Genomic DNA, 18,482 nt, shown 5'->3' with positions numbered 1-18,482 from the left:
GGGCAAGCAGAAGTTGCCGCAGCAAGCAGCCAAGGTCCTAAAGAGCTGCTGCTTCCAGTTTTCTTTCCTGCCCTTCCCTTCTTGTGAGGAAGATATTCCCTGGAAGCTCTTTTGTACAAATCCTCCTCCCCATGGCAGATGCAAAGATTTTCAAACGGGCACTTGTCAAAAAGAATTGTATAGCTGACTTACAGTACAACATATACAAGTCTACTCAGAATCATAGAATAGTAGAGTTGGAAGGGGCCACCTCCCTGCTCAATGCAGGAATCCAAATCAAAGCATTCCCAACAGATGGCTGCCTAGCTGCCTCTTGAATGCCTCCAGTGTCGGAGAGCCCACTACCTCTCTAGGTAATTGGTTCCATTGTCGTATGGCTCTAACAGTTAGGAAGATTTTCTTGATATCCAGTTGAAATCTGGCTTCCTGCAACTTGAGCCCATTATTCCGTGTCCTGCACTCTGGGATGATTGAGAAGAGTTCCCGGCCCTCCTCTGTGTGACAACCTTTCATGTACTTGAAGAGTTCTATCATATCTCCCCTCAGTCTTCTCTTCTTCAGGCTAAACATGCCCAGTTCTTTCAGTCTCTCCTCATAGGGCTTGGTTTCTCGTCCCCTGATCATTGTTGTTGCCCTCTTCTGAACCTGTTCCAGTTTGTCTGCATCCTTCTTGAAGTGAGGAGACCAGAACTGGACGCAGGACTCAAAATGAGGCCTAACCAGTGCTGAATCGAGGGGAACTAATACTTCACACAATTTGGAAACTATACTTCTGTTAATGCAGCCTAATATAGCATTTGCCTTTTTTGCAACCACATAACACTATTGACTCATATTCACCTTGTGATCAAAGACAATTCCAAGATCCTTCTCACATGTCGTATGGCTGAGCCAAGTATCCCCCATCTTATAACTGTGCATTTGGTTTCTTTTTCCTAAGTGTAGAACTTTGCATTTATCCCTTTTGAATTTCATTCTGTTGTTTTCAGTCCAATGCTCCAGCCTATCAAGGTCCCTTTGAATTTTGTTTCTGTCTTCCACGATATTAGCTGTGCCCCCCAGTTTTGTATCATCTGCAAATTTGATAAGCATGCTGTGTACCTCCTCATCCAAGTCATTAATAAAAATGTTGAAGAGCACTGGGCCCAGGACCAAGCCCTATGGTACCCCACTTGTTACTTCCGCCCAGTTTGTGAAGGAACCATTGATGAGCACTCTTTGAGTACAATTCTGGAGCCAGCTGTGGATCCACCTGATAGTTGCTGCATCCAGCCCACATTTAGCTAGCTTGCTAATCAGAATATCATAGGACACTTTGTCAAAAGCTTTGCTGAAGTCGAGATATATTATGTCCACAGCATTCCCACAGTCTACAAGGGTGGTTACCCGATCAAAAAACGAGATAAGATTAGTTTGGCAGGATTTGTTCTTCATAAATCCATGTTGGCTCCCAGTAATCACTGCATTGTTTTCAAGGTGCTTCAGTTTGACTGCTTTATATCTGCTCCAGAGTTTTTCCAGGGATTGATGTTAGGCTGACTGGTCTTTAGTTCTCTGGTTCCTCCTTTTTGCCCTTTTTGAAGATAGGGACAACATTAGCTCTTCTCCAGTCATCTGACACTTCACCAGTCCTCCATGATTTCATAAAGATAATAGGCAGTGGTTCTGAGAGTTCTTCAGCCAGTTCCTTTAATACTCTAGGATGCAGTTTATCAGGCCCTGCCAATTTGAACTCATTCAAAGTGATTAGGTATTTCTTGACTGTTTGTCTATCAGTCTCAAGGTCCAATCCTGTCCCTTCTACTTCGTGTTTTCCGGGAGGGTCATAGACCCTTTTTTGGGAGAAGACTGAGCCAAAGTAGGAATTGAGCACTTCTGCCTTTTCTTTGTCATCTATTATCATTTTGCCTTCCTCATTGAGTAGCTGTGCCACCATTTCCTTTCTCTGTCTTTTACTATGGACGTACCTGAAGAATTTTTTGTTGCTTTTAGCATCCCTCACTAACCTCAGCTCATTCTCCGCTTTAGCCTTCCTGACACCATCTCTGCAATTCCGTGATACCTGCCTGTACTCTTCCTTTGTGGCCTGGCCTTCTTTCCACTTCCTGTATGTGTCCTTTTTTGTTTTCAGGTCATCTCTAAGCTTTTTGTGAAGCCACATTGGCTTCTTCTGCTGTTTCCCCTCTTTTTTCCTTGTTGGAATTGCTTGCCATTGCACTTTTAGAGTTTCCTTTTTTAGAAACTCCCACCCATCTTGGACTCCTTTTCTCATTAGGGTCGCTTGCCATGGAACTGTATTTACAATTGCTCTGAGTTTATTAAAATCAGCTTTCCTGAAGTCCAGGGTGCGCGTATGTCTACTCTCAGCTTTTGTTTCTGTTAAAATCAAGAATTCAAGTCACTTCCCTCCAGAGTTCCCGTAACTGCCACTTCATCCACCAAATCATCTCTATTGGTTAGAATCAAGTCCAGGATAGCTGATCCTCTGGTTGCTTCCTACACCTTCTGTAGGAGAAAGTTATCTCTAACACAAATCAGAAATTTCTTGGAGGGGCCGTGTTTGGCAGAGTTTGTCTCCCAACAGATATCAGGATAATTGAAGTCCCCCATTACTACTACATCATGCCTCCTCAAAACATTGGCAATTTGCTTTTCAAAAGTTACATTCTCGTCTTCTCCTTGATTGGTCTGTTTTTCTGAGGACTGTTACTGGGCCCTATTAGAGCCGATTTCTCTGTTCCCGTTACTGTACACAAGCCTTCATCAGTTGTTACCACCAAGTTTACGTCTCCCTCCCCCTTAGTATTCAGTTTAAAGCCCTCCTGATGAACTTCTCCATGCTGTGGCCAAACACAGAAGTAAGTCTCTTTATGTTTAATGGAGCTTATTCCCATTTGCGGGCGGGGGCGGAGTGAAAAAATATAACCCATTATAGTACAAAGATGCATCAATCTGGTTAAGGCAAGTAAAATTTGATGCATGTGATACAAGAACTAACCTGCAATCCAGTACTTGTCTACTCAGAAGTAAGTCCCATTGGATTTAATGGGACTTACTCCCAGGCAAGTGTGTAAGTCCCATTGAACCCAATAAAGCTTACTTCTGAGTACACATGTATTGCATTTCAGCCTTAGTTTCCTTCTTTCCCATTTTAATTTTGCCTTCTGTATCTTCACAACAGCCCTGAGAGGCAGGTTAGGCTGAGAGTTAGGGACGGGCCCAAGGCAATAAATAAGCAAAAACAATGATGAGTAAAAATTTAAAATGTGAAAATGCTCATGCTCAGAGTATTTTTGTCGATCTTTGTCAAGGCTTTGTGTGTGGGATTTTATGTCTACTGTCTAATAACTTCTTTTTGCCTGAGATGTTCTTTCCTCCCCCAGATGTTACAGATGTTCTTTTTTTTTTCAAATGCCCAAATTCTGCGGTTGTTGCTTTTTTACTTGAGTTCTTTGCATGGTTTAGGGGTGGCATTGCAGGAGATCAGGCTCTTATGGACAGCTGTGGGGCAGGGAGAAATTAAATGGAGTAAGCCTTTCTTGTATGGAAATACAAAAGCTTCATCTGTTAACATTCTATCTGTCACACATCGTATTACTTGTGTGTGCCCCCTCCCCAGATTTATTTTTGATTTGTGAATGCCATGACCATTGTCATTCCCTCCTTCCATTTATCTTTTCAACAGCCCTGTGAGGTAGCTTAGGCTGAGACAATATATGTACATAAGCAGCAGTTGGTAGTTGTAGTTGGTACAGCATTAATACAGTATAGCCCCTGAAATGCTGAAATGTATTCTGGTGGAGTCCAGTCCTATATATGTCTACTCCAAATTAAGTCTCATTGAGTTAAATGGATAAGTATCTATGATTGCAGATTAATCTTTACCTCTGAAAGGAACACACTGTCAGACATAGAATTTAAGGGACATACTTTTCTGGATGTGTTTGAAACAGGTGGGTAGGGAGTCGTGTTAATCTAATTGGGTCTTCAGCATAGTGCCCTCCAGATTTTGTTGGACTACAACTCCCATCAGTCTCAGATAACATAACGACACTGAGGCTGGTTCCTAGTTCCCAGTTCCTTATTTGCTTAAAAGTTCAAAACACTAAAAAAGACAAGTTCACAGCTACAATAACTCTAAGCCAAAGTTAACATATCTCTGAACCCCAAGATATATGTTGGGGTACCCTGTATCATATATCGCTGTAATCTGGGGACTCTCCACACCAAGAATAACAACAAATTTATTCAATCAAAATTATTAGGCTTCTGAAATGTTCATAAATGCATAGTGATGTCATAAAATCATAAAAAAGAAGTACCTGGGTGTGCCCACCCCACAATCTGTTCTGAGCCGGACAACTCATACACCCCAGGGAAGGGGAGGGTGTCCTCTACGAGATGTCAGTGTGTCCCGCCTGGCCCAGAGATTTTGGTGGGAGCAGGGCAGGGATAAGGGCATCTATGCACAACCCAAAGCCACAAAAAGATGCAGAAAACAATAAGAAACTGGGTGTGCCCACCCAAAAATCTGCACTGTGCCAGACAGTAGTGTAGTGACAAATTCAGAAGTGCAGAGTCCCTTTCTGATAGTCTCAGTCAGACCCCCCCTCCCTCCTTATTTTGCTCCTGTGTTGAGAATGAGGTCCTTGTTCCTTCTCCCACAACTGATGTCCCTAGGAGACGATCAGTATGAAAGAGGAGAGTATTAGCTACTGAAAAGAGTCTTATCAGTAGGAGACTCACCTCCTTTCACTCTGATTGGCTCCAATCAGCAGGAAAGGACAAGGAAGCATAATAGAAGACTCTTCTTAGTGGCTAACACACTCCCTTTTCATGCTAATCAGCTCATATGATGCTGGAGGCATAGGAACACTGCTCCCAAAAACGTAAGGGGTCTAGAACTCCCTGAGCCACTGGACAACTACACCTCTGCTGCCAGGACAAATCATACATCCAAGGAAGGGTGAGGGTGGCCTCTACAAGATGCCAGTACTTCCCACCTGGCCTATAGTTTCTGCTGGGCGCAGAGCACTCATAAGGTCATCTGTGCAGAACTAAAATAATGAAGAGTAAGTAGAGAAAAATATGTAATTTGGGGTGACCACTCCAAAATCTGCTGTGGGCCATGAAACATCATTCAGCTGAGCAAAGGGGAGAGCGTCCTCAATGAGATGACACTGCATCCTGCCTGGAATGGATTTTCTTGTGGACACACGAAACGGATGTGTGCATCTAAGAACATAAAAACATAAGAAGAGCCTCCTGGATCAGGCCAGTGGCCCATCTAGTCCAGCATCCTGTTCTCACAGTGGCCAACCAGGTGCCTGGGGGAAGCCCGCAAGCAGGACCCGAGTGCAAGAACACTCTCCCCTCCTGAGGCTTCCGGCAACTGGTTTTCAGAAGCATGCTGCTTCTGACTAGGGTGGCAGGGCACAGCCATCATGGCTAGTAGCCATTGATAGCCCTGTCCTCCATGAATTTGTCTAATCTTCTTTTAAAGCCATCCAAGCTGGTGGCCATTACTGCATCTTGTGGGAGCAAATTCCATAGTTTAACTATGCGCTGAGTAAAGTACTTCCTTTTGTCTGTCCTGGATCTTCCAACATTCAGCTTCTTTGAATGTCCACGAGTTCTAGTATTATGAGAGAGGGAGAAGAACTTTTCTCTATCCACTTTCTCAATGCCATGCATAATTTTATACACTTCTATCATGTCTCCTCTGACCCGCCTTTTCTCTAAACTAAAAAGCCCCAAATGCTGCAACCTTTCCTCGTAAGGGAGTTGCTCCATCCCCTTGATCATTCTGGTTGCCCTCTTCTGAACCTTTTCCAACTCTATAATATCCTTTTTGAGATGAGGCGACCAGAACTGTACACAGTATTCCAAATGCGGCCGCACCATAGATTTATACAACGGCATTATGATATCGGCTGTTTTATTTTCAATACCTTTCCTAATTATCGCTAGCATGGAATTTTCCCTTTTTCACAGCTGCCGCACACTGGGTCGACATTTTCATCATGCTGTCCACTACAACCCCGAGGTCTCTCTCCTGGTCAGTCACCGCCAGTTCAGACCCCATGAGCGTATATGTGAAATTAAGATTTTTTGCTCCAATATGCATAATTTTACACTTGTTTATATTGAATTGCATTTGCCATTTTTCCGCCCATTCACTCAGTTTGGAGAGGTCTTTTTGGAGCTCTTCACAATCCCTTTTTGTTTTAATAACCCTGAACAATTTAGTGTCGTCAGCAAACTTGGCCACTTCACTGCTCACTCCTAATTCTAGGTCATTAATGAACAAGTTGAAAAGTACAGGTCCCAATAGCGATCCTTGAGGGACTCCACTTTCTACAGCCCTCCATTGGGAGAACTGTCCATTTATTCCTACTCTCTGCTTTCTGCTTCTTAACCAATTCCTTAACCACAAGAGGACCTCTCCTCTTATTCCATGACTGCTAAGCTTCCTCAGAAGCCTTTGGTGAGGTACCTTGTCAAACGCTTTTTGAAAGTCTAAGTACACTATGTCCACTGGATCACCTCTATCTATATGCTTGTTGACACTCTCAAAGAATTCTAATAGGTTACTGAGACAGGACTTTCCCTTGCAGAAGCCATGCTGGTTCTGCTTCAGCAAGGCTTGTTCTTCTATGTGCTTAGTTAATCTAGCTTTAATAATACTTTCTACCAGTTTTCCAGGGACAGAAGTTAAGCTAACTGGCCTGTAATTTCCGGGATCCCCTCTGGATCCCTTTTTGAAGATTGGCGTTACATTTGCCACTTTCCAGTCCTCAGGCACGGAGGAGGACCCGAGGGACAAGTTACATATTTTAGTTAGCAGATCAGCAATTTCACATTTGAGTTCTTTGAGTCCTCTGGGGTGGATGCCATCTGGGCCCGGTGATTTGTCAGTTTTTATATTGTCCATTAAGCCTAGAACTTCCTCTCTCGTTACCACTATTTGTCTCAGTTCCTCAGAATCCCTTCCTGCAAATGTTAGTTCAGGTTCAGGGATCTGCCCTATATCTTCCACTGTGAAGACAGATGCAAAGAATTCATTTAGCTTCTCTGCAATCTCCTTATCGTTCTTTAGTACACCTTTGACTCCCTTATCATCCAAGGGTCCAATCGCCTCCCTAGATGGTCTCCTGCTTTGAATGTATTTATAGAATTTTTTGTTGTTGGTTTTTATGTTCTTAGCAATGTGCTCCTCAAATTCTTTTTTAGCATCCCTTATTGTCTTCTTGCATTTCTTTTGCCAGAGTTCATGTTCCTTTTTATTTTCTTCATTCATTTCTTCATCTATGCACAACAAGCAATGTAGAACGTATATAAGGAACTGTGGGTTCCCACCCCAAAACATGTTTTGAGCACTACAAGTCATACATCCATGCATGCACGACAGGGTTCCCACCCAGTTCAGAGCTTCTTTTGTATGTATGGTACAGACAAGGACATATATGTATTAGAAAAATAGCGAATATGTAGAGGAAAGAAAATAAGAAACTGGAGTGCCCATCCTAAAAGATGATTTGGGGCACCACATATCATACTTCCATGCATCTGGGAGAGTGTTTCTATGAGATGCCATCCATGCATACTTTAGATTGTCATTGTCATCCCTATGAAATTACATCTTCTTCAAGAAATCATTGTTTGTTGACCCTGCCACAAGTCCTTCTGTTACCAACATCAATGGCTTTTAAAAATAAAAATTGAGCTAGAAGTAAGTAACATGGAAGACCAATACAATTTTTTTAAAAAAAAATCCATATAGATTGTGAGCACTGGCATAGCATAGAGGACACCCTATCATTTTCTGGGATGTCTGATTTGTCTTGGCCCAGAGAAGATTTTGTGGTGATATTTATTCTTTTCTTTGCTTTTTGTCTCTTTTGGTTGTGCATAGATGCCCTTATACATGCCCTGAATCCAACAGAAACTCTGGGCCAGGTGGGAAGCATTGGCATCTTGTAGAAGATATCCTCCCCTTTCCTTGGGTTTATCATTTGTCCTGGCCCAGAGCAGATTGTGGGGTGGGCACCCTCAGTTTCTTATTTTTTTCTGCATCTTTTTGTCAGTTTTGGTTGTGCATAGATGCCCTTATCCCTGCCTTGCACCCAGCAAAAGTTGTGGGCCAGGTGGGAAGTACTGGCATCTCATAGAAGACAACCTCCCCTTTTCTGGGGTGTATAATTTATCCTGGCCCAAAGCAGATTTTGGTGTGGGCACCCTCAGTTACTTATTTGTTATGATTTTATGACATCATTATGCATTTATGAACATTTCAGAAGCCTGATAATTTTGACTGAATAAATTAGTTGTTATTCTTAACAGGGAGAGTCCCCAGATCACAGTGATATATGATATGGGGTACCCCAACATATATTTTAGGGTTCAGAGACATGTTAACTTTCCTATGGAGTTGCTGTAACTGTGAACTTTTCTTGTTTTTTAGTGTTTTGAACTTTCGAGCAAATAAGGAACTGGGAACTAGGAACCAACTCATTGTCGTGACAACATAGCCAATTATCAGGGATGATGGAAATTGTAGTCCTACAACATCTGGAGGGCACCACATTGGCTATCCCTGATCTGTAAGGCCCCATAAGTAACTTTTGTTGTCTGTTGCAATACATACAAGAACATAAGAACATAAGCCTAGCATCCTGTTCTCACAGTGGCCAATCAGATGCAGGCAGCCTATAAGCAGGACCTGAGTGCACGAGCAGCACTCTCCTGTATTTCCAGCAACTGATATTCAGAAGCATCCTGTCTCTGACAGTGAAAGTAGAACATAGCCCTCATTGCTAGGTGCTGCTGATAGCTTTATCCTCCATGAATTTGTCTGATCCTCTTTTAAAGCCATCCAAGTTGGTGCCCATCACTGCTTCTTGTGGTAGTAAATTCCATAGTTTCACTATATGCTGGGCAAGACCACATTTTTAATTGCAGGAGAAGGGATAACGTTTATGCTGGTGGATTACTTTATATATATTCATTTTCTGTTTATCTACGTTATGTCTCTTAAGTTGTGCATACACATCTACCCAATGAGTTCAATGGGACTTACTTCCTGGTAAGTATGTACAGGATTAAGTTACCTCTAAGTTGACAAAAAAATTACAAAGGCAATTCGTAAAGTACTAAAGTTTGCATTTTTTTATGATAGGGGATTGCCATATTGATCAAAATGTGTTTTAGTTGAAAGGGGTGTTGCGTTGTTTTTTGCAACACAACACAGGCACTCCTTCAAGCATCACAGTAGAATGCCTGTTCAGTACTGGTGGCAATGTAATCCGTAAAAAGACATTCCTTGTCTGACGTGCTCTTTGAGCATCCTGTTCTTTTGAGCCATAACAGAAATGTATTGTAAAAGCAGCATTTCAAGTGTAAAAATTGATTTCATGTGAATTATATATGTGTTGGGGTATCACCATTGCTAGGGGTGGGGTGGGGGGATGTGAGATTCTGTTATGCCATTCTGTTAATCTTACAGAATTTTTTTTTATTCTACTACCCTCTCTTTGTGTGTTCTTATTTTTAATGTTGTTTTAGGCTACTTAGATGTGCAGCAGCCAAGGCCAGCACCTTGTAGGCATTTTTTTTAAGTAACTGAAATGTAATTGTAGTGATTACTTTGGAGGAAAAGCAAAGTAATCGGTTACTTTCAGAGCTATTGTAATTGTAACAGTAATTACAGTAGGGCCCCACTCATACAGTGGGTTACGTTCCAGACCCCCGCCGAAAAGTGAAAACCACTGAAAAGCAGAACTCATTGAATAGAATGGTGCGCGACGCCCAAAAACCGCTGTAAAAGTGGAACAAGCGCTGTATGAGTGGGGCTTTAGTCTAATTACGTCTAATTGAGACCGTCGCATTAGCGAAGCGCCATAAAGCGAAGCGCAGTAAAGCAAAGCTCAGTAAAGCGGGGCCCTACTGTACTACTTTTTTGGACCATGTAACTGTAACTGTAATTTATTACTTTTTAAAAGTAATCTTTTAGTGGTTGTTTGTATCCTCCAAGAGGCTTTACAGTATAATTTGTTTTCTTTTGTTTGTTTGTTTGTTAAAGAAGAGGAATGTAGGATTTTTAAAATGTAAACAAAACTTTTAACTTTTAAAAAAATCCTTCACTTTAACAAAAAAGAATCCAGACTTCTTCAGTGCTCTGCAGGCACCATTTTAGACAGCCTCACATGTTGCAAAACACGTGGACCTATAAAAACAGAGGGATATAGGGAAACAAAGAACTGTAAGGGACAGTAAAGTACAAAGCAACATGAAGCTTTTTTTGGAGGGGCTTGATCCAACTTGGAAGGGGGTTATCAACATCATGCTTTGACTCAAGAGAGGGGGGAAGAGCCATAAATCAGCCTGATTCACCTCATTATTTCTCCTCCAATACCAATAGCCTATGTATCAACAGCCAGGGGACATCTGTCATCGCATCTTGTGGCAATGAATCCCATAAGGTAAATGACATCTTGTGTGAAGTAGTACTTTCTCAAGACTGTTCTGAATATTGCCAATTCACCTTATCAAACAATGCAAAGAGCAAAATATGAAAAATGATGACATCATCAGAAATTGGTGATAGGAATAACTCTAGTTTTGAAACCAATACCAGATGAAGAAATAACAGCTAGTAGGCCAATCTGCTAAGCCGGTTTGAAATGCCCCATAGCAAGTGGAACATAGGAACATTGGAAGCTGCCTTCTACTGAGTCATACCATTGCTCCATCTTGTTCAGTATTGTCAACACTGGCTGGCAGAGGCTCTCCAGGGTTTCAAGCAGGGAACATTTTCAACCGTACCTGGAGATGCTGGGGGTTGAACATGGAACCTTTTGCATACAAAGCAGATGCTCTGTCACTGAGCTGTGGCCCTTCTTGATGGACTGGACTATGGGTGAGAACAAAAAGAATAATTCAGATTCCATTTACTTCTTCTGATGAGGCTGACCACTAATGAACAGGCTGTAGAATGGGAATTGGAGAAGGTACTCATTGCTTTGACAGCCATAGTTCTTTCCAGAGGAAATGAATACCTCACACTAGTAAGCAGAGAGTAAGAACTAAGGGGCAAGCGAGTTAGAGAGGCACAGCATGACACAGTCAGGGAATCAGAGCTGGGGGACACAAGTCCTTTATATCTCTTCCTGTCTGGGAGAGCTCAGTGGTTGTCCTGTGTGGACAGGGATAGACCAGAGCTTGAGAATACTCAGAATCATAGAATCATAGAGTTGGAAGGGGCCTTTAAGGCCATCGAGTCCAACCCCCTGCTCAGTGTGTTTGCCTGTCCAGCTACCTCTTGAATGGTTCCAGTGTTGGAGAGCCCACCACCTCCCTAGGTGCTCCTGTTCATAATTTTGGAGGCCGACCACAAGGGACAACTGCGCACAGAATGGAAGGCATCTGGTTCTAGTCCTCACAGCTCCTGACAATTGGTAATATCTTCCATGCACCAAGTTTGAATGGGGAGGGTATACTGGAGCAGCATAGTGAGAAAATAGTCCCATATAAAGTCCAAACTTAAGTTTTGTCTGGAAATAATGCATGATCCAGGCTGTCATTCTGTGGCCAGGGATGTGCAGGGTTTTCTTCTAGTCATTGATTGTTATTTAAAAGTGACTTTCTAAAAGCTGAATGTTCAGCAGTAGAACACATTAAATATCTAAACAAATAAAACTATGATAAGTAACTTGAATTGGCACATTTTTTCTTTGAAAAACACACATATAGTTCTGACAGTATGTTTCAACAGATGTTTTAAACAAAAATGCAGCTCCCAGGACTGTGTCCCTGCCATTCAAGTCACTGCATTAACAAGGTTTAGGCTATTGATCTTGCTTCTGATTTGTGAAGGTGAATTTTATTATTACAATGTTCTTTGGTGCTGGGTTAATACCCAGTAGCTGAAGGAAGGTTTTCTGAACCTCTAAGTAGGAAATCATCAAGTCTTTTAAATATACATTTTAATAATGTCACATTGAATATTTTTGGGGGGGATAGCTATTGGCAACACTTGATCCCTATTCTGTCATTCAGCTGAATATGTGAGCACAAACTATGTAGGGTGTGTGAGGCTGTCCCTGTCTTCCATGTGCTCAGCAGGGTTCCCAATGCTAGGGAATTTTCTAAGTGTGTGATCTAAGCACACCCAGAATCTCCAGACTTTCATGCTGCATGCACAAAAGTCAGGAGTGGGTGGGGTTGAGCACATATTGGGAGTGGGACCAGTGCACAAGCTTGGGCCCTTTCATATCCTGCTAAATGCCTGAATAGGGCTCTTGTCAGAACCAAATAGAACATAACATGACTATAAATGGTCCATTTTCTGTTTTAGCTTACAAAAGACAGCCTTGGTTTCTTATAATTTGTCCTGCTGCTTTTGTTACATAGTAGGTTTTTTTTACATTCTTTTTGTGAAACTCCATTAAAAAACATATTTGTATACTTTTGCTTTCTGTTAATAAACTATCCTCACAATGCCACTTATTAGTAACTTTGTGCCTCTTACATGAAAGCTAGATCTCTGCCACCTGTACAAATGTCATGGATTTTAAACTCCATTCCAAGGTCCAGTTCATTCATGCCCCCTTGGAGCTGACAAGAGTGTTCACATGGTAAATCAGCCGCTTAGTGTCAATTATGTATTCTAGAAGCGTTCCATGTGAATGCATGATTCTCATGATTCTTCATCCTGAAAAAAAGAGGGATTATACAAATAGGGCATTTACCTGGAGTACTACCATTATATATGCTGCTTTGTGTAAAGAACACAGAATGCCTGTCTTTCAATTGCCTGTAAATGAACCAAAGCATAGGCTAAAACTCCTGCAGCAAAAATGATTTTTAGTATCTATCCTGCTGTTAGGGATGGTGGAGGAAGTCACTTGGTCCACTTTTTGCAGGGGGCCCACCTGATTTGGGTCTCAAGCTTGCAACTCCTGGTGAATTTACACATTTTGCCAAATTCTGCAGTCCTGTTTCGGTGCATGTGAATATTCATTCATATAAACATTTATTTTACAGAAAAAAGCATGAAAAATATTTTTAGGAGAAGTGCATACAAAAATGCATAAATAATGCATACAATTTAAATGGCAGCTTTTTGTGTGTTCTTTAAATAAGTCTGTACTAAATGGAATGGAACAGATGATTGTCAGCGAAAGTGAAACAGAACAGAATTAGACTGATCTGTCCATCTCCACCTCCTCCTGGTGCTGTTGTTGTTAGTATTATTGCTTTTTCTTCTCAGTAGTTCTTGTGCTAATTTGATTGGAGAGTGTCACGCATTGTCCTGGAAATTTATAATTGTGAGAGGGCTGATACCTTTGTGTGTGTGTGTTTTATTTCATAAGACATTTACAGTCTTATTTTCCCAAAGTTTTGCTTCAGGATGTTTGAAACAAGCTTGGTAGCACATAGCAAGAGGAGTGTCATAGGAATTGTCTTAAGTTTCCAAGACTCATTCCTCTCTCTCTCTCTCTCTCTCTCTCTCTCTCTCTCTCAGTGTTATGTGCAAGACATTTTGCAGTGTCTATTGCAATAGCTGTTGGTCAGAGCAATATATATGATGCCATGGCATGCAGATCTTGGTAGAGTTTTCGGATCCTGAGGAATGTGTGATGAACGGATTCTGCATGTTTTTTATGAGTACTTTGAAAATGTTTCTACCAACAATACTGTATTTATCTCTTATTGGAACTTTAATATAGCTGTACTGACCTCTTTTTATTTTTCCTTTTCTGAATCATTGATGCTATTACTTCTAGCGGGTACTTTAGGAAGCCATATAGCAATTTCATTATGACTCACTTGTCTAGACCAGACCTTCTAGCAGGTTTCCATTTCTTCTTTGTCATATCAATAGTGGTATATTTGCCCCCTTCTCCATATTTCTGTAGAAAAGCTTGGTTTTGATTGACACTATATAATTCTGATGTTATATTTCAGGCTGTTGTGGTACTGTGAGATATGTGTCCTGCAGGCTTTCAGTTTCCACATCTGTGTATCTAGGTGTTGTCATATAATTATTTTCCTTGGGTCAATATTAAGCCCTTTCAATTTGGAATTAATGAAAATATTTTCTCAGTGAGAATTCATGTATATTATAATCTGTTGTTCTTCCTGTTGTTATGTTAATTCCTATAAGTAATCTTGGCTCTCTATAAATATAAAAGTTTTAAGACAGATTATTAGTTAATAGGCAAAAAACCCTTGCAGTTTAAGATCGTACCTATAGCCCACAGATATTTCTATCAAACTTTAAAAAGCAGGGAAATTGGGCAGCTATAGTGAATGAACATGGGGAGAAGGAGACCTGACCTCCTCTCTGAGATATTGCTCTACAAATTTGTAAAAATGCAAACCTAATTTGAATTGGTCTTTCACAATCCAATTCACTTCCTGTGTAGCTTGGAAGCATTTGGTAACATGTGCCTCTGAGCATATGGTGAGTGGTGGCAACACCTGCCACCTCCAAAGATGGAAAATTACATTTTTGTATGTTTGTTGGTGTTCTTACTTTCCTTCTTTCCTATGTTACTACTGTTTCTACAGAGAATCTAAACTAGAAAATCATATTTCTCTCATTATTCATCCTAGAAATCTGTGTCAAATTTATTTTTATTAATTTCAAAGCCTTTTTAGTTGTCAATGTCATATGATGGTGCGGACAGCCTTTTGTATTTCAAACTGGAGGTTATGTTCTATTTCTATTTTGGGTGCATTAACAGTTGAATCTGAAACTGTGGTTTGATGTAAAATCAGACTGATTACAATATGTTGCTACTTCAGGAATGACTCTAGCTGTTGGAATAAATAAACTTGTCCTGCCCAGGATGCATGTTTTCAGCCTGCTTTGCTTAAACCACTCCACTTAAAAAAGGTGGGCATGGTCAATTAAAAACATAGAGCACACCTAGAATTTTGCTAGAATATACTTCACTTTCCACTGTTTTACCTTGTGCAAACTGAGATGCTCCTCATGTCCATTGGAAACTATTTTGCAGAATAGTCAGTGCCATTATTCCACAATTGTTTTTGGATTTTGTTTAATGTTGCAAAGTGTTGCTGTACTTCACATGTTCACAGAAACAGAAGCAAAAGAAAATTATTTACTATAGGAAACTTCACTAAAATAGCAAAATACATCAAACATATTTAAAGTGACTATCTAAACTCTATCATCTGTGTTAATATTGTTGCTTCCTCCCTGCTAAAATAAGATCAGCACAACACATGCCTTGGTTCTATTATTTGGGCTGATTGCAGGTGTTGCCACCACTCACCGTATGTTCAGAGACACATGTTACCAAATTCTTCCAAGCTACACAGGAAGTGTATTGGACTATGAAAGACAAACCCAAATTGTGTTTGCATTTTGACAAATTTGTAAGGCAGTACAATATCTTGGAGAGGAGGTCAGGTCTCCTGTTCCCCTGCTGCATTCACTATAGGTGCCCAATTATCCTGCTTTTTAAAGTTTGATAGAAATATCTGTGGGCTATAGGTATGTTCCTACAGCCATACTACCCTGAACATGCCCAATCTCCTCTTATCTCAGAAGCTAAGCAGGGTCAGGCCTGGTTAGTACTTGGATGGGAGACTACCTGGGAATACCAGGTGCAGTAGGCTAAGAGGAAGGCCACCACTCTCTGGATACTGTGCTGTATTTGTAATATTTTAACTTTTTTGCATGTCAGGGGAAAAATGTTTGCTTGGGTGAGTGTCCCTTAGTTGGTGGCAGGGCAGGGTCCGGGGGGTGGTTAAGTGAGAGAGATTATGCTTGCTGGCTGAGGGGAGGGGTTGCACTTGATTTGACGTGCAAAGATCTGAGTAGTGGCCTCTGCCTCCCTCCCTCCCTCCCTTACCAGCGGAGAGACCACTATTGCTATCTTATGGATAAAAACAATTATTCTACTACCTCTGTATATGTATGTTTATTTTTAATGTTGTTTTAGGCTACTTAGATGTGCAGCAGCCAAGGCCAGCACCTTGTAGGCGTTTTTTACAAAAAGTAACTGAAACGTAATTGTAGTGATTACTTTTGAGAAAAAGCAAAGTAATCAGTTATTTTCAGAGCAATTGCAATTGTAACGGTAATTACTGCTTTTGGGGTCATGCAAATTTAACTGTAATTTATAACTTTTAAAAAGTAATCTCCCAAGCTCTGGCAATCCCATACCTGAGACTAAGTCCCATTCAGCTCAATGGGACTTACTTCAGATTGGACTTCATGGAGTTGCACTTTCAATGTGCAATTGGAAGATTAGTAGCAAAAGAGTAGTGAAAAAAATGGGACATAGATGAGAGAGAAGGTCAAGAATGAGGATAATTAAAAGCAAGACCTTGGAGAGGGTAGCTGTGTTAGTCAGCTGCAAGAAAACAACAAAGAGTCTTGTGGTACATTAAAGATTAATACATTTATTATGGCATTAGCTTTCATGGACTACAGTCTACATCATCAGAGCCATGAAGTGTAGTCCATGAAAGCTTATCCCATAATAAACTTTGTCCTGCAAGACTCTTTGTTGTTGTTAAAAATAAGAAGCTTCTTATTCTTCACACTGAATGCCCAAGGCATCTGGAAAGATCTCTGTCTTGCCTTGGAGGCTCTCACACTAACCAAAAGAGAATGCATACTCTTATTTGAGAGCCTTTTCGTGACATATAAAAGTAATCTTTCATTATTTCACATAAGGTAAGGTAATCAAGCGCCTGGATTTTTAACATGTGCACTAATGTGCCTGCTTGCAACAGAACAATAACATCACTGTAACATTGGCATAGCAACATGATTTGTGAAGCTAGACAAGCTTACAATCTAACAGAGATTGTGCATCCATCCTGAAACATTTGCTGCTTCTGCAAGTCTTAGTTTTGGTATAGCACTTTATCTTTTGAATATATGGACTTCAATGGGATGTGCCAGTTGGGAGTGCTCTGAAGGCAGAACTATGCATTTCATGACACTTGTCAACCTTTATTTTTTACAAGCCTGGACAGCATGGAGGTTCTTGGACTTACACCACCATCTTCCCAATTATGCATGCCCATTCCAAGGAACTGTTTGCCTGTATGTCTAATTTACTGGCTATAGTGAATCAGTCCATGCTTATCCATTTGCCAGTATTGTCTTCTCTGACTAGCAGTGTCACTCCTAGTTTAAGTACCTGGGACCCTTTTTGATTTGAGGTGTTAGGGATTGTTACTCTCCTACTGAGTTAATGCCCCTGTCTAGATGGATTTTTAAAAAGTTAGTGCAGTACATATTGACCATTAACAGACAGGCATACCATAAATATATTTATACTCAATTCATAAAGTAAAACCTGCTTTTTGTGGGGCCTGAAAAATAAGCTGGCAAGTCATCACTAGACTCCTGAAAAGTAACCATACTTCCTGTGCAGCTTCTGCTAACCTTTCAGTGGCTTTCTGAAGTGACAGGAGCTTGGTTAATGTCCGCAATACTTGAATAAATTGATTGTCTGCTGCTAGTGACCCTAGCTGGTCACACTTTACTTTAAATGTCCATTACTGTTAGCATTAACTAATGCTTAATTACAATGGAATTTCTATGGAAGTGCAGAAGGCAGTCATATGAATGCCAAATGAGTACATTAATGATTAGTGTGATCACAGTGAATACCAAATGATTTCATAATGGCTGGGGAAGTAATATATAATAAAAAGGATTGCTCCTTATTTTATACACTTGCCATACAATTAAAACTCATTCTTGGCCACTATTCAGAAACTATAACATTGCCTGGAGCCCATTATTGAAGTGTTGGGAACTCGGATGGTTGTTAAACTGGGGTCTAACATAGTGATAGTATTCCTTAAAGATCCTGTATTTTTTTTATCAAAGGTAATAGTAAATGCTGCCAGCTACTACTATATTCCCCTTCCATGACTGTAAACAGAGGCTATGTATGTGACTGTACATCAGAGAACTATGTTGTGAATCCATACCATAGAAAAGAACAGAATGAGCCAAGAAAGATCAATAAAAAGAATTTTTCAAGTACTTCCATTTATAGTCAGTAACAATTGCATGTTAGGGCTTGTTATTCCGCTAGTGTCTATTGGCCCATCACCACTGAAGGGTAAAATGCAGCTTTCCTTCCCATTTTAGGTTGCCTGGAATGAAGATACTCAATATCCTAGATCTTCCAGTTGAGGAGGTCCAGTGGAATATGTTTTCAGATGGGCTTACCAAAATAAAGGGTTAGAGAACTATTGTGAAATGTGACAAGAATATCCTCCTTCATCCTATAGTAAGGATGATAACGTGAATGACATTTATAACAACCACCTTTCCTTCCCTTGGACGGAGACACTGTGCATTTCAAACCAGGCCTGTGGTTTGTTAATTCTGGCAAAGGGGCTGCTGTACAAATTAACAGATAAATTACAACTGATGTTTATCTTAAGTGATGCTAATACCTAGTTTAGTCCAAGAA

The 18,482-nt window shown here is 40.7% G+C and overlaps 1 pseudogene; it reads left to right on the top strand.

Moving 5' to 3' along the window:
- Positions 1 to 15,532: 15,532 nt before the first annotated feature.
- LOC133375831 (5S ribosomal RNA) lies at positions 15,533 to 15,651 on the top strand (annotated as a pseudogene).
- The last annotated feature ends 2,831 nt before the right edge of the window (positions 15,652 to 18,482 follow it).

The sequence above is a fragment of the Rhineura floridana genome, chromosome 1 (genome assembly GCF_030035675.1).
Source record: "Rhineura floridana isolate rRhiFlo1 chromosome 1, rRhiFlo1.hap2, whole genome shotgun sequence".
NCBI lineage: Eukaryota > Metazoa > Chordata > Lepidosauria > Squamata > Rhineuridae > Rhineura > Rhineura floridana.
Note: the sequence above shows the minus strand (reverse complement) of the source record. Positions and strands in the feature narration are given on the sequence as shown.